The 15,696-nt window shown below is 41.8% G+C and overlaps 1 protein-coding gene across 1 annotated transcript in view; it reads right to left on the bottom strand.

The window, feature by feature from the left end:
* The window catches only part of TMTC1 (transmembrane O-mannosyltransferase targeting cadherins 1), a 260,082-nt gene that overhangs the window by 35,994 nt on the left and 208,392 nt on the right, over nt 1–15,696 (bottom strand). The gene's annotated exons all lie outside the window — the stretch shown is intronic.

Here is a 15,696-nt window from a genome sequence, read left to right as displayed (position 1 = left end):
AAGGCCTTAGTGTTCTGAGGTTGGGCCTTTTAATAGCTCTGATGATCCCCTTATCAGAGCTCCTAACCATGCAACACAATCAAAAACCATATAGATGCTACCTTTCTTAAATTTTGATTTTCTTTTTGAGCCTCCATTAAGAAGAAAAGATAGGGGAATCGCTATCAAAAGCCTTGTTCTGGCCTCCAAGGGGGCAGCTGTCCTTTGTTCTTTACCTCAACATTCTGAGCAGTAACTGGGCTTGAGCCCACTGGGCTTCTGCAAGGCCCTGGCACAGCACCTGAAGGGCTGCCCCAGTGCCTTCAGCGGGGGGCGGGGGGAGTCTATCAGTGATGGCGCCACACAGGTAGGTTTTTAAAGCTTCAGGTTTCACAGTAGTTGTCTGCTGAACATTTACTCTCTGCTAAAGACAGAGTTAAGTGATTCCTTTGCATTATTTAATTCCCATTAAGCATTATGAATTATGCAAAATTATCTCCGTTATAAAGATTTAGAAAACGATACTAGCAACTACCACCCCAACAAAAATAAAAACCTGAGATTTGAAGAGCTCACACGATTTGCCCTGACCACACAGCTACTATACCACTAGGATTCGAATACGCAACTTCAACTTTCACGTGTTCCATCACCAGGCCATGATTGGCCTTTCTGCATCCACTCTGTTAAATGTCATGTGCTCTGTCTGTGACCATTACTAAGTTGTAAGCTCTTTCATAGGCAGGACCCATATCTTATTAATCTTACTTCTTTTATCCCAGAGACTAGTACAGTGATCTGCACAAATAGAAATTCAATAATCGCTAAATTATTTTTTAAAAACCATGGTTTTAATATTTTCTTTATTCCTAGGTCTTCGTAAATCTGCTTAAATAAGCTTTCTTTTTAAATAACAGAGGAGAATGATATATTTATCTATTTTATATTTCTGTTTCTACAGCTTTTTCAATATTGTAGAAGTGAGCCTAGAAAAAGAGAAGCATCCCATGCCTTAGACTCATAAGAAAATTACAAGTATAGCTTCCATTTATTGAGCACTTCTTATTTAGCAGGCACCGTTAAGCAGCTTCTCTAGCTTAACTGTGAAGAGCAGCTAAAAGCACAGATTCAAAAGCCAGAATGACTGGGTTACGACTCCATCTCTACTATTTCCTAACTGTGCTCCCTTAGGCAAATTGTCCGCCCTGCGTCTCTGGCACACAGTAGGTATTATATATTTGGGCTTTTAGTAGCTCATTTAATGTTTCTAAAATCATCAATTAGAACCTACATTCCCCCCACCACTTTTATTTATTTATTTTTAATTAATTAATTAATTTGTGTTTTTTTTCTGGCTGCGTTGGGTCTTCGTTGCTGTGCGCGGGGTTCCTCTAGTTGCCGCGAGCGGGGGCTACTCTTCATTGCGGTGCGCGGGCTTATGCGGGCTGCTCTTGCTGCGGAGCGTGGGCTCCAGTAGTTGCGGCTCGCGGGCTCTAGAGCGTGGGCTCAGTAGTGTGGTGCACGGGCTTAGCTGCTCTGCGGTATGTGGGATCTTCCCGAACCAGGGCTCGAACCTGTTTCCCCTGCATTGGCAGGCAGATTCTTAACCACTGCGCCACCAGGGAAGTCACCTCCCCCCCACACACACACTTTTAAAAATGTGGTGTTTTTGAAATTCCTTCTAAAGTAATATATCAGTACTTTCACATTTCAAATTATTCATGAGAAATTTAAGTTAGATGTTAGAGTGATTTTTCCTGTGTCTGGTCTTATACCATAATGGATTTTGGGTGTAAAAATCATCATTAAATACACAACTGAGGGCTTCCCTGGTGGCGCAGTGGTTGAGAGTCCGCCTGCCGATGCAGGGGACGTGGGTTCGTGCCCCGGTCCAGGAGGGTCCCACATGCCGCGGAGCGGCTGCGCCCGTGAGCCATGGCCACTGAGCCTGCGCGTCAGGAGCCTGTGCTCCACAACGGGAGAGGCCACAACAGTGAGAGGCCCACGTACCGCAAAAAAAAAAAAAAAAAAACACAACTGAATAGCACTGCACTAAATGTAAAATAACCCAGTAATAAGCAGAGTCAAAACCCCTAAAAACCTCATTCTAAGGCAAATGTCAAGCTGAGGAGGCCTAAACGGCAGACTGATAGTTCAGAATCCACTCAGCTGCTATTAGAGCCACACAAAGGAGTAGGTCTTCATTTTGCAGGGGTGATGGCTAAAGGTGAATATTTAAGCAAGAAAGAATTAGGAGCAATTCTGAACTTCTTTTTCAGCCACGCCAGGAAAGCTTCTTAGAAAAGAAAGTTTTAAGCAGTTATTTCCATGTAAAAAGGAATAACAATAGAGGCAGAAAATTTCAAATAGACTTTACAAAATTCTTAATAATGGGAATTACCTTTGTATTCTGACAGTACGGATCACCCCTGGGCCAGCATTAGACAGTATTAAAACTCCCTAATGCATTCTTTTGGCTCTATAACAGGCAGTTTAGTGAAATCCAAAGCCCATTATCAATGTAAGCCCCCTCTATATAGGAATACTCTGTTAGCCATTTAGACTGAATTGACAAGTCAATTCAAAAGGGGGAAAATATGAAAATAACATCTTCCTCTGAATTCACCAAGCATGTGATACAGGTAACCAAGTCCACAGGTTGTTTTTCTGAATTCCAGAGAAAAAGCTTGAAGTACGTAGCTCATAACAGGTGAATAAATTGACAAAATGAAGCCTCAGTATATCCCCCGTCCAATTAGGCACGGGCGCACCTTTTGTCTGGAGTCACAGAAAGGAACACTCTGAGATCCTCTGGAAACTCATGTCACACTCAGGACACTGAGGTCTATCTGAGCTTCTGTGAAGGATTCAGCAGACACTGATGGAACTATTAGAGATCCCTGGGTAGGTGGGAGAAGCAGGGAGGAGTGAAGTGCTCCTGGGTTAGGAAATATTTATTGCCTCTCTGCATCCTGAATGTCTTCATCTGCCAAAGAAAGTCACCAGCCGATGATCGACAATCCTCCATGACCTAAAATATTCTATCTTCACTTTTTCCTTAGATCAACTGTTCTCAAATTTTAGTGCTTAAGAATCATTCAGTGTTTGATAAAATGTAGGATCCCAGGCTTCATAAGATTCAGTAGGTCTGAGGTAGGGCCAAGGAATCATTATTCTTCAAAAGCACCTCAGGTGATTCTGGTGAGGGTGGTCTTCAGCCTCTGCTTTAGAAACTCTGCCCTGGTTACTATGTGGGGTCTGCCTGATCAGTTGTTCCTTGATATAAGGCTAAAATGTAACAGGATGAGGAAAGGTAAAAGGAGAAAGAAGACTTTCTGGAACAATTGGAGCCAAAGAGAAGGGTCACAGTGGCTGGTTGATTTGCCCAGATGGGCGATACTTCTGGACGCCAGGTGATGTGGAGAGGCTGCAGTGGAGGTGCCTGGAGGGTGACACTGCAATTGGAAGAGGCAGTTTTCTCTCTCGTAGAAGCTCTGTGGTGAATGCCCGCTTTTGTGCATCCAAGTCTTAGTGCTGGTGTTAGCCATATAGGCATCAACAGAAGTAAAAATCTCCTAATATTCTGCAAGCAAAACTCCGCTCCCTTAAGTCTCCCCCAGGAATTTCCAAAAGGCTAAACTTCCTGAGAAGGGGTCCCTGGGACCAATAACATCTTCCTCATTGAATTCATAAGAGAAGCATTAAGTAGAAATTAGATCTTGTTCATAATATGCAAATTTCGGCATTCAGCATTTGTAGTTTCCCAGGGAATTTTCCCTTTGGTTATACAGCAGTGGGGCTGTTTTTCTCGTGTGTTAAGTAACAACATTTGCCTCATCTCACTTTCCTGGCTCGGTCTCAGTGACAGATAGTTAGAAAAAGCAAATTTTCTAAAAGCAATTTTTAGAAAATTCAGCACATTTTCTTTTAGTAATTAAGGACCTGTTAAGTTTGTCAATTTAGAAAACTTTTTGGATTCCTGTGTACAATCTCATGACACATTCATTTAAACTGAAAGCAGATGCTTGCTTTGAAAGAGTATTGACATTTTGGGAGAATCTGGGAAATGCAATAACAGAAATAAATGGATTTGGCAATCCCCTTGGCAGTAGTAAAATTTCCTATTAACCACAGTGTGAACTTGGAATGCCGGGCAGTCTCTTAATTACCATTCCTTTGTTGGGGTGTTTTGTGGTTGTTGGATTCAGAAATGATGTCTCTCACAAAGGGAAAAGACTTTGATTTTGGGTGGGGAAGGGGGTGCTGATAGACTCTACCAGCTCCTCTGAAAAAACTGAATTGTGAAAATCAAATTATGAATGTCTGACTAAGGCTATCTTTTCAAAGCACATGTTTTTCTGCGGCTCTACTGTCTTTCCTAGTAGAAGGGAAAGAAGAAAATTGGATCCTACCCTGAGTAGCCTCTTTTATGTTCTAGTTTACTGGGCGATGCAATGGAAACCTACTTTACAGGCCCTTGCCCTAGTGTTTCTGCTTGATTCGTTATGGAAGCCACATAGGAGAACTGTCTGGAGGACAGGTTCATGTTATGTGGTGGTGAAGACCGCAAAGCCACACTCACTATAGTTAGAATTATGAGTAGATCCCCTGCAATCCGCCCTCCCCCTCTCAGTGGGTTTGCAGGACGAGTCAGGTCACTCACCCGAGAACAATGGGAGGCAGTCAGGTGCCCGCCCCGCCCTGTGTGGTGTGCCTGGCCTTTAACACCTCTCTCCCCAGCTGAAAGCTGAGGAAGGGAACGATGGACAGTTCTGACGCTGTCTCGTTACACAGCTGCAGGCACGGAGACAGAGCTCACACAAAGACCTCACACAGGGGCCGGCACGGAGTAGGTCCTGAGGAAAGGTTCCTCCTGAGTCCCCTCCTCCCTTACTCCTTTGGCACTTGAGGTCTTCATCTGCTCGGTGAGGTCCCTGCCCTGGACCCCGGCAGCAGAACGCCTGCCCCTCGATGGCCTTGCTCCTGCACCACGTGTGCATGGAGGTGGGCTGGGAGGGGTGGGGGGACGAGTCCCAAGCCAGCATCTTTTCAAAGCACACAAAATATTTATGCCAAGCTCTTCCGTGATTTGAAGGAAAGCGTAGAAACCGTGTCCCCAGGTTGGGACCTGGAAGAGAAGGCAGCTGAGACTAGCCTGGTTTAGCCAGGATTCACCAATCCCGTAGATAAAGAGTCATTTTGATGATGCAGTGGAATGCACGTCCCTGGCTTTGGCTCAGGCGGGTTGCTGTCTAAATTCCAGCTCTGCCCTCACCAGCTGTATGACTTGGGTTAGATGTTCCACCTCCATGAGCCTCAGTGGCCGAATCTGTGAAAGGTGCACATTAATCTCTCCAGGCTCCTGTAATTGTGGGATAGATGCGCAAGGGCATCGTGCTTAGCAGAGCATCATGCGTGTGGGACGATGCAGTCCCTGGCAGCTCCCTGGGCTCCTTCCCCTCTCCAGCTGGAGTCTCACCTGGATTTTCTACCTGAAGCCTCACTGATTTCTCAGCAAAGGCAGGATGCTGCTCCAAGGTAGTATTGCCTCTGCAAAGGAAAGGGACTTCCAAATTCCTTTCTGATCTTCCATTTACATTTCAGTAAAGAGATTAGAAACTTGGAGTCATGGTTAAAACCATAGATTCCTGCAGCTAGACAGCTTTACAGAATCAACTGGTCCCATCTCTTATTTTGAAGAGAAGGAAACTGAGTCTCAAGGAGGTTGAATATTGCCTGAAACTGTTCAACAACAGGAATAGAAAAATGTGTTACCTCCTTCTGATGTATTATTAACTTTAGACTAAGAAGATGAGCTTCAAATTGAAGTGAGGAATTATACCCCTGGACTAGTAATAATTAATAATAACTAAGGCTTATTTCATCTGTATTGGGGGCTAGGAACTACGTTAAGTACTTACACGCATTCTCCTGTTTAGGACTCATGGAGGACCTGGTTACTAGTACTATTTTTACTTTATAAGTGAGTGATTGGAGCCATTGCAAGATCCAGTTGTTCTCCCAAGGTCACACACTGCTATGTGGTAGAGCTGAGATCCAAACTCACTAAGCTCCACGACTCCTATTCCTGAGGACAGCATGGGGAGACAGTCAGCGCGGCCGCATGATGTAACCGAATGGCTGGCTCTAGAGGTCCCACTTCACAGCTCGGGTCACATGACCTCCCTCACTGTCCCCGGAGCTGTAACAGGGGAGTGAAGGTGCCTGCCCTCCACAAACACTCAGTGGGCAGGTTCATAAGACGTGAGGAGGTGCTTTGTAATTTGTCATTCAAGTGTTACTGTCCTTTTCACTTGGAGGAGGAGAGGTGGCAGAAAGGTTGAGGGCAGTCAGCCCTGCAGTGGTGGCACCACAGGAAAGCACCAGGGTGGGCCCTGTACGACGGAGGGAGGTTGGCAGAATTAGTAAGGTCAGCAAGAAGGGAGGAAGGCTTAAAGCTTCCTTCACCTCTCCAAGGTGCTTCCTGGGACAGACCCCCGCAGGCCACAGGCAAGCGGAGTCAGAGTGGACACAGACAACATGTATATTTCTCTTTCTGTCCTTGGTATTTCTCCTCCTGGTCTACACAGAGCATTTTTAGATTTTTTTGAGGCTCTCTAACAACTTACATTCTGAATTTAGTCTCTGTGTCAGGGCAAAGTTGATCTCCTACTGGGTTTGTGATAAAAAGTTGATATGCCCGGTTCTCTAAAGTAAGACAATGTACGCAAGAAGAAATTTCCAGTGAATACCTGCATTTCTAGTATTCTTTTAACTGATTTGTACCTTCTTTAAGCTATGAGTCAAGAGTTGTTCCAAGTCATTTCCCAGCACAGGAGCTTAAGGGCACTAGATTGCAAATGAGGCCAGGGAAGATTATGAGAGTTAAAGGGGTGGGAAAATGATTTTCGGGACAGGAAAGACCACTGAAAACTCCTATACTTGACAAAGCAGTCTGGTCTGTTTAATTATCCTCTGTCAGAAATATTTATGCAAGGAAAGAAAATGATGACCTTCCAATGCCTTCAAGAGCGTATAATTAAAGCTTGCTCTCCCTGACAGTACTTCCTGTGCAGAACTGTCTTCTGGCCTCAGGAGTGTTTATTGCAGCCATCACAGCAAAAGCAAGGATTGAGAAAAGGGACCCTTCCTTCTTCCTTGCAAACCACACTATGGATTTAAAACAACTCACTCATGCTCAAATCATTGGTAAACACAGCGTGACTGAGAAGAGTTTTGCTGCGGGAGAGTTACTTACAAAAATATTTTAATAATTAGCAATCTGTTTAGATACAAATAACTCCCAAATCTTGAGGAAGTAGGTAAACGTTCTCATCATTCCCTAGATAATTCAGTTTTGTACAGACATGGAATATAAGATGATGAAATGCAAATGAAACAATATTTTGGGTGAACTAGAAGAGCTGTTACTTTAAAACCTCTGTAATATTCTCTCAAATGTAGCTTGCATGTTTCTATTTCTCAAACAGTGACCAGGGGTCAGTTTGGCTGGGTGTCTGGGTTTATACAGTGTGGGGAGCAGCAGAAAATAAGGAAAAAAGTGGCAGGATTACGAGAAGTCCTGAATGTTCATACGTTTGGACTGTATGTGTGTATGTGATGGAGAATCAATGACACTTAGAGGGAGGGAGGAAGAAGAGTAGATATTGGAAATGGAAAAGAAACAATGTGTTATAATCCAAAAATGAAATAAAGAGCTTCAAAAACAGTGGGAGGTCAACAGGATCATATTCTTCACTTCAGAGAAATCATGGGGAGTGAGAGCCCAGAGAACCTTTGGAATTCACAGCTGCTGTTTAGAGAGCAGCTCCACCAGAGGCTGCATGAACAGGTTGGGGGAAGGAGAAGCACCAAGTGCCAACTGTTCTTCTCACCAATTTGATCAGAGAAAGGAAGGAGTGAGGAGAACCACTTGAGGGAGTAGCTGAACGGAGACGTTCCCCAGGGGAATGTGGGGCATGTGGAAGTTTGTGCAATGGGAAGAATCTGAAGACCTAAGAGAATGCCCATGATAATGGACAGGGAAAGGTAGAGAAAGAGAATCAAGAACACATGTGGATTTTACACTAATGACTAATGGCTAAAATAAAAGAGACTGACGGCACCAGATGTTAGTGAGGATGCTAAGCAAGTGGATCCCTCACCAGTGTTGATGGAGTGAAAAGCAGTACAGTTACTTTGGAGAACTGTTTATTTGGCAGGTTTTTAAAACATTAAAGATACATCTACCCACAATTCTATTCCTAGGTATTTATCCCAGAATACTAAACATACAAACCTATAAACAAACCAAGTATCTACCCACAGGAAAATGGATAAACAAATTACAGCATATTTACACAATGAAATACTACTCGTCAGTTAAAAAAAAACATGTAACATGCAACAACATGCATAAGACTCAAAAAAATCATGCTACAGAAAATATACAGATGCCAAAAAAGTATATATGTAATGTTCACCTTTAAATGAAGTTCTATGACAAGCTAAAACTAGCTTCTGGTGAAAAAATTTGAACAATGATTACCTCAGGGGAGGGAGAAATTTACTGGAAAGAGGCATGAGGGGTCTTTCTGGGGTGAAACGTTCTCTATGTTATTTTGGGGGTAATTACAACAGTATATAAAATTGCCAAAACTCATTGTACCAAACACTAAAGATTGTGCACTTTTGCATTTAATTATGCCTCAGTTTTAAAAAACCATATAACCGGGCTTCCCTGGTGGTGCAGTGGTTGAGAGTCCGCCTGCCGATGCAGGGGACACAGGTTCGTGCCTCGGTCTGGGAAGATCCCACATGACGCGGAGCGGCTGGGCCCATGAGCCATGGCCGCTGAGCCTGCACGTCCGGAGCCTGTGCTCCGCAACGGGAGAGGCCGCAACAGTGAGAGGCCTGCGTACTGCAAAAAACAAAAAAAACAGAAAAAGCAAAAAACCCCGCACATAACCACAGGTGTGAGCACTAGGCTTATTAGGGAGGCAAGACAACCCTTCCTCCCTTGGAAGAACAAAAGAAGAGGACATCTAGGAATATGTAAGAAATGAGGTAGGAAGAAGGGAAGCTGCAAAAATTAACCTTAAATGACTTGAATATTCTTAGTAAAAGTAAAGGATTATGTCATCTTCTGGGTGTGTGCATAGGCACTGAGGAGGGGAACAAAGGATACTTATATTAGGAAAACAGAAAATATTTGGGAGGTATTATAAGACCATAAGGGATGAATTTCTAATAGCTCTAACTCCTGATCCTGCTTTTCCCCCACAATGCTGTCTTCAGAGTTTTGTAAGGGGCCCATCAGACTCAGATGTATGTTTTTACCTCCAACACTTGAGAGACTGGATGAGGGTCTAGGATACACATACAGAGACACCGCATCTTGGAGCGGGGGCAGTGCAGTGAAAGATAATGTTAGATTACGTATAAAAATAAAATTAGTTATTACAGTGGTCTTCAGTCTCTCAAAGCTTGACACCACCTAACAAATCTTGTCCTTGAGTATTTATTTAATTGGGGGAGGGAGTGATTAGGGAAAAAGGCTTAAAGTGGTTCCCGGGGTGGGGAGAGGAGTGATAATGAGAAAAAGTTGAGAACTATTGGTCTGCCTACAAAATGCAGGCAATGGGGGTGGGTATCTTGAGTTGGAGGCACCGTTGAGCAAGTAAATGATGGTCAAGGTGTGAGTCTAAGCTGATGTCACATACATTAATGAAATAGATCAGATAAATGAGAGATGGGATTACACATTATACACATAAAAATCAGAACGGAGGTTCTAACAATGGTAAGGAGCAGGGCCACTAGGAATGAGGGAGTAAGAGGGAAATAACATTTGTCCCAGAAGGGAGTCATGTCAACGTCAAGGTCTTAAAGGGAGAGACAATGTGAGCACAGAGAGAGCTTGGAGGTGGCAGGTTGTTATCCCACGACCCCTTCCAAGGGTGAGAAGGAGTGACAGAGAGGGAAGGGAAGGGTGGGAAGAGGTTAATAAGTGAAGGGCCAAGAGAAACCTTTCAGAATTCAGGCAGTAGAGAATGAAAAGGTGTGCCTAATTAAAAAGCCCATGGCATGGCCATGTCGGTGAATGGTCAAGGTAGAGCAGAAGTGGCAGGCCCTGGAGGGAAGGCAGCAGAGGAACTGGGTGATGGATGCAATCGAATTCACTAAAGGTTGTAGAGTCCCTGAGGACGACAGGAGAATGTACAAGGCTGTGACATGACCCTGATGAGGATGGAGATGGTGGCAATGAGCTGCTGGACTGGGCTTCAAAAGAGCTGGAGAAGAAGACCTGGAGAGAGACAGGTGTGAACTACATAAAGACCCCGAGGAGAAATCGCAATGGAGTTAAGACTACAGATAAGTAAGACTGGAGGTAACCTGGATGTTGACAGGTCACCATGGGAGTGGGGGTGGGAGAAGGATTTTATTCCAAGAGGAGGATGCAGAAGTTGCTCACCCAAAGTTGACATCCTAATGTGGTGAGAGGACCTCAAAAAGTTGTTCTTTATCCAGTGGGCTGGCATTTTGGATTCTCTGGGGTTTCAGGTAAAAGGTAGAGAAAGGGGAGAACTGCTATCTTGAGTGTATAAACTTCCTTTTCATGAAATAAAAGGCAGTGTGGCTAATGCCAAAGCTATAAGGAAATTTATCCCAAACATTGAAATTTATTTCAGAGCTAATGGTTACCCTTTTTTCCACATCCTTTTATTCTTTAGAAATTCAATTTTCTAAAGGATTAGCCTAAAGAAAATAAAATGTATATTGTTATCAAACTCATCTGCTAAATAGCTCAATTTTGGAAATTCTATTTCATTTTCTTCTGACTTTTGATTATAAGATTTATTGTAACACCCATATAACACCCATATCCTATTATGTGAATAGAAGGTAATTTTGGCAATGGGAGGGACAATACGACTCTTTAAAATGAAAATATTCTGTTTCAGTAGCAAATACCAGACACTGTTTTACCCAAGCAGTCACAGAAGCATTTTCCCATGCCCTGAATTAAAGTATTCTATTATGTTCTCTTGAGCCATCAGGGATTTCTGCTCTTTCATTTCATAAAAACTGTATGCTAATCTTGCCTATTTTCTTTTACATTTTAGGTTCCAAGCAAAGCCAACAATAATTAATATAAACTAAGAATGCTGGCATGGAAAGCTGTTTGTCATCAATCTGTCACACTGTAAACGTGCTGTACAGAATCATAACAGATTAGCTTCAAAGTCCAGGGAAATGGTCATGAAAGAGGTCAAATATATTTGGATAAGAGTCAGTGACATGCACTGCTGTGAACAGGTTTAAAGCTGTCTGTCACATAACTCCAAGAATTCAAATGGAATTTGTCCTCGGTGCTCTAAGGTTTCTGATATGCTCTGACAGAATTACATCTTATTTAGAGTTTCTGGTCTGGACAAAAACTCATTTCTCTCAAAGTCAAAGTCATTAATAAAGGTCTGTGCTGTCCAATATAGCAGCCACTAACCACATGTGGCTATTGAACACTTGAAATATGACTAGTCTCAGGTATGCTGTATGTGTAAAACATACACTGGATTTCAAATAGTAATTGTAAAAAAGAATGTACACTATCACATTAATATTTTTACATGTTCAATTTAAAAATTAATTTTCATATTAATTATGTTAAAATGATAATATTTTGAATATACTGGGGTTAAATAAAATATATTATTAATATTAATTTCACCTTTTTATGTTTTAAAATATGGCTACCTGAAAAATTTAAATTATAGATTCTGGCTGTCATTGTATTTCTGTTGGGCAGGGCTGCTCTGGGCTGTATCTCAGTTTTGAGATGAGCCACAAGGAGGCAGTAGAGTGTGGTGATTAAGGGCAAGGGTACTTGGACAGAAAGTTTGAGGTTCAATTCCCACAAACTCTATTTCCTCACTAAGGGACCTTGGCACCTAACTTACCTTCTCCAAATTTTAGTTTCTCATTTATAAAAGAGGAAAAGTGATAGTGTCCTCCACTCAGGGATGATCAAATCTGAACTCATATCTAAGGAGATCACCTGGGTTCTTAGAAGGAGCATGAAGTTCTAGGTTCCAAAAAAAGAACACAATTTTTAAAAGTTAGCTGCCTAACGAGAAATAGATAGGGTATAAAACTTAAATAGTAAAACGGATCAAATAAAAACATATTTAAAGTATTCTTATCCTCTTTATGCCTTTGACCCATTGCCAGTTAGAGCAGAAAGGAAAATAGATCCAACGTGGAGTAAACGTGGATTAGTTTTGCTGTTTTCTGGGTCACCTCTCTCTGCTACTAAAGGACATAATGGAAACAAACCTTACTGTTTCCTGATTAAAAAAAACAGGAAGTTCCTTCCTCCCAAAAGGAAATCACATGCCATTTAATAGCTAAATATTAAGTAATTTTTGGATTGGAGAGTTATTTGGGCAGCATGGGTAATGGAAAGTGAATAGGACAGGGCAGGCAATCAGTCCTGGGTCAGCAGAGCTTGGGCCAAGGTCACATGAAATCTCTAAACCTTGGTTTCTTCATCTGTAAAATGGGGATGAGGATGAGAATGCCTCTCACAGTAGTGTTCAAGGTTAAATTAAATTATGCTTATAAAATCCACTTGCCTGTAAACTGGAAAATATTACATAAATATTAGCTACTATCATGATTTTATTCTACTGGATTCTAAAGACTCATCTACACAGATGGAGCCACTTTGCTCTCTGTTTAATGTGAAAGAGCAGAAGGTAAACAAGGGTGACTTTGTACCTGGCACTTAACCTTGGTTCCTATTCTTGGTTCCTATTCTTCCCTATCTAAAAGAGTCATTGGGAGGCCTTTATTATTATTATTATTATTATTTGCTGTACGCGGGCCTCTCACTGTTGTGGCATCTCCCGTTGTGGAGCACAGGCTCCGGACGCGCAGGCTCGGCGGCCATGGCTCACGGGCCCAGCCGCTCCGTGGCATGTGGTATCTTCCCGGATCGGGGCACGAACCCGCGTCCCCTGCATTAGCAGGCGGACTCTCAACCACTGCGCCACCAGGGAAGCCCCGGCCTTTATTATTTTTTTTAAAAAAGCACTCAGAGTCTTATACAAATGTGAAGCATTTTTGGTTTGGATAATCACTGAGTTGATTTTACTGAAAAAGAGAAAAATCTTATGTTGAGTATCTAGGAGCCCCACCTACTGTGAAAAGTAGCCATTGCTATGTTCCAAAAAATATTTTCTTGTATTCTTAACTCACATACACTAATTCAAGGTAATAGTCAGAGGCAATAATATGTGAATTGAAAAAGGAAGGCTGCAGTATGCATCTCTCGTTCAGGTCTGGGCAAGATGAAATTTAAAAGAATCTCTGCCACCATTTCCAAGTAGGGCCACATTCAGCACAGTGTGATAATCTCAACTGTAGGATATCATTCCTAACAAGAACTCTCATTTTGTATCCAGGCCATCAAAGCTGGTTTCTTTGTTAAAAAAAAAAAAAAAAAAAACTCATCTGTACTATTTTTCAAATCAGTACTATATAATGCTGGTATCCTAAAAGACATGAACAGGCTTTATCCACCCATTAAGTTATTTGGGCTCTAAGCTGGACACATACAGATGCAACAATGACTTTTAAAAATGAGTCCTTAGAACTTCACATAAATAAATAAGACCTCATAAAAATAGGAGAGTAAAATAAAAGCACCCTATTGACCTGTAAACAGTTATCTACAATAACGAGAACACATTTTCCCCACAGCTTTTGATTTGCTATTATTTTTAAAGAGAACGTACTAGTGCTAAAAGGCTTTTCTGTCACAGTGTGTACTTCTTCATTTACTAGTTTTTCATCACTCTCAATTTGTTTAAAATTTTAACAAGCTATCTAATTTTTTTTTTTTTTTTTTTGGCCACACGGCATGCAGGATCTTAGATCTCCAAGACCAGGGATCGAACCCGTGCCCCCTGCAGTGGAAGTGCATAATCCTAACCGTTGGACCACCAGGGAATTCCCTAAACTGTCTAATTTAAAAAATTTATTAAGTTCATTTATTTTTTGCTGATTTATACTTTTATTTTTTTCATTTTAACTGTACTTTCCTTGTATTTCCTTATTTTGGTAGAGTATTCCCTTGATTTTGTGTTCCAGTATACGGATAAAGCCATTCTTAAACAAAACTTCAGCCTTGGGATGGCACCTATCACCTTATGTGATGTTAGACTGTTCTGTGATTACTTTACCCAATGCTTCTGTTCAAATGGGATTAAATAAGAACATGCATTAACACATGTGCACACTAAGAAAAAGGACTGATATCTCTATGCATATGTAAAATTCAAGGAGTGGGAGGGAGATGCAAGAGGGAGGGGATGTGGGGATATATGTATACATATAGCTGATTCACTTTGTTATACAGCAGAAACTAACGCAACATTGTAAAGCAATTAAACTCCAATAAAGATGTTTAAAAAATAAATAAATACAATAAAATTCAAGGAGTAAAAAATAACGTGAAGAAGATGCATCCACTGAGGTACTGTGGCAATTAAGCCCATCCTGTTAGGGAGAGGATAAAAGAACAAAGCAAACCATTAGCCCTAAAGGTACCAAATGTGCTCTGTGAAGTTCAGAGACAAGGAAACCAATTCAGTAAGTGTGTGGATTGTCAGCAACCTAACAAGCACAGATAAATGCATCACTACTTTCTGATTCTAACCATGTTCACCCTTTTATTCCCATTTCTGATGTCTTCAATCTTTTTTTTTTAACATCTTTATTGGGGTATAATTGCTTTACAATGGTGTGTTAGTTTCTGTTTTATAACAAAGTGAATCAGCTATACATATACATATATCCCCATATCTCTTTCCTCTTGCGTCTCCCTCCCTCCCTCCCTCCCTCCCTATCCCACCCCTCCAGGTGATCACAAAGCACAGAGCTGATCTCTCTGTGCTATGTGGCTGCTCCCCACTAGCTATCTGTTTTACAGTTGGTAGTGTATATATGTCCATGCCACTCTCTCACTTCGTCCCAGCTTACCCTTCCCCCTCCCTGTGTCCTCAAGTTCATTCTCTATATCTGCGTCTTTATTCCTGTCCTGCTCCTAGGTTCTTCAGAGCTTTTTTTTCTTTTTTTTTTTAAGATTCCATATATATGTGTTAGCATACGGTATTTGTTTTTCTCGTTCTGACTTACTTCACTCTGTATGACAGACTCTAGGTCCATCCACCTCACTACAAATAACTCAATTTTGTTTCTTTCTATGGCTGAGTAATATTCCATTGTATATATGTGCCACATCTTCTTTATCCATTCCTCTGTCGATGGACACTTAGGTTGCTTCCATGTCCTGGCTATTGTAAATAGAGCTGCAGTGAACATTTTGGTACATGACTCTTTTTGAATTATGGTTTTCTCAGGGTATATGCCCAGTAGTGGGATTGCTGGGTCGTATGGTAGTTCTATTTTTAGTGTTTTAAGGAACCTCCATACTGTTCTCCATAGTGGCTGTATCAATTTACATTCCCACCAACAGTGCAAGAGGGTTCCCTTTTCTCCACACCCTCTCCAGCATTTATTGTTTGTAGATTTTTAGATGATGGCCATTCTGACTGGTGTGAGGTGATACCTCATTGTAGTTTTGATTTGCATTTCTCATGAAATTCTTGGGAAATGCCTACCAAAATTGATTGACTTTGGGAAATGCTGTAT

The sequence above is a fragment of the Phocoena phocoena genome, chromosome 11 (genome assembly GCF_963924675.1).
Source record: "Phocoena phocoena chromosome 11, mPhoPho1.1, whole genome shotgun sequence".
Lineage (NCBI taxonomy): Eukaryota > Metazoa > Chordata > Mammalia > Artiodactyla > Phocoenidae > Phocoena > Phocoena phocoena.
The sequence above is the reverse complement of the archived record's forward strand: the minus strand, read 5'-3'. Positions and strand labels throughout refer to the sequence as shown.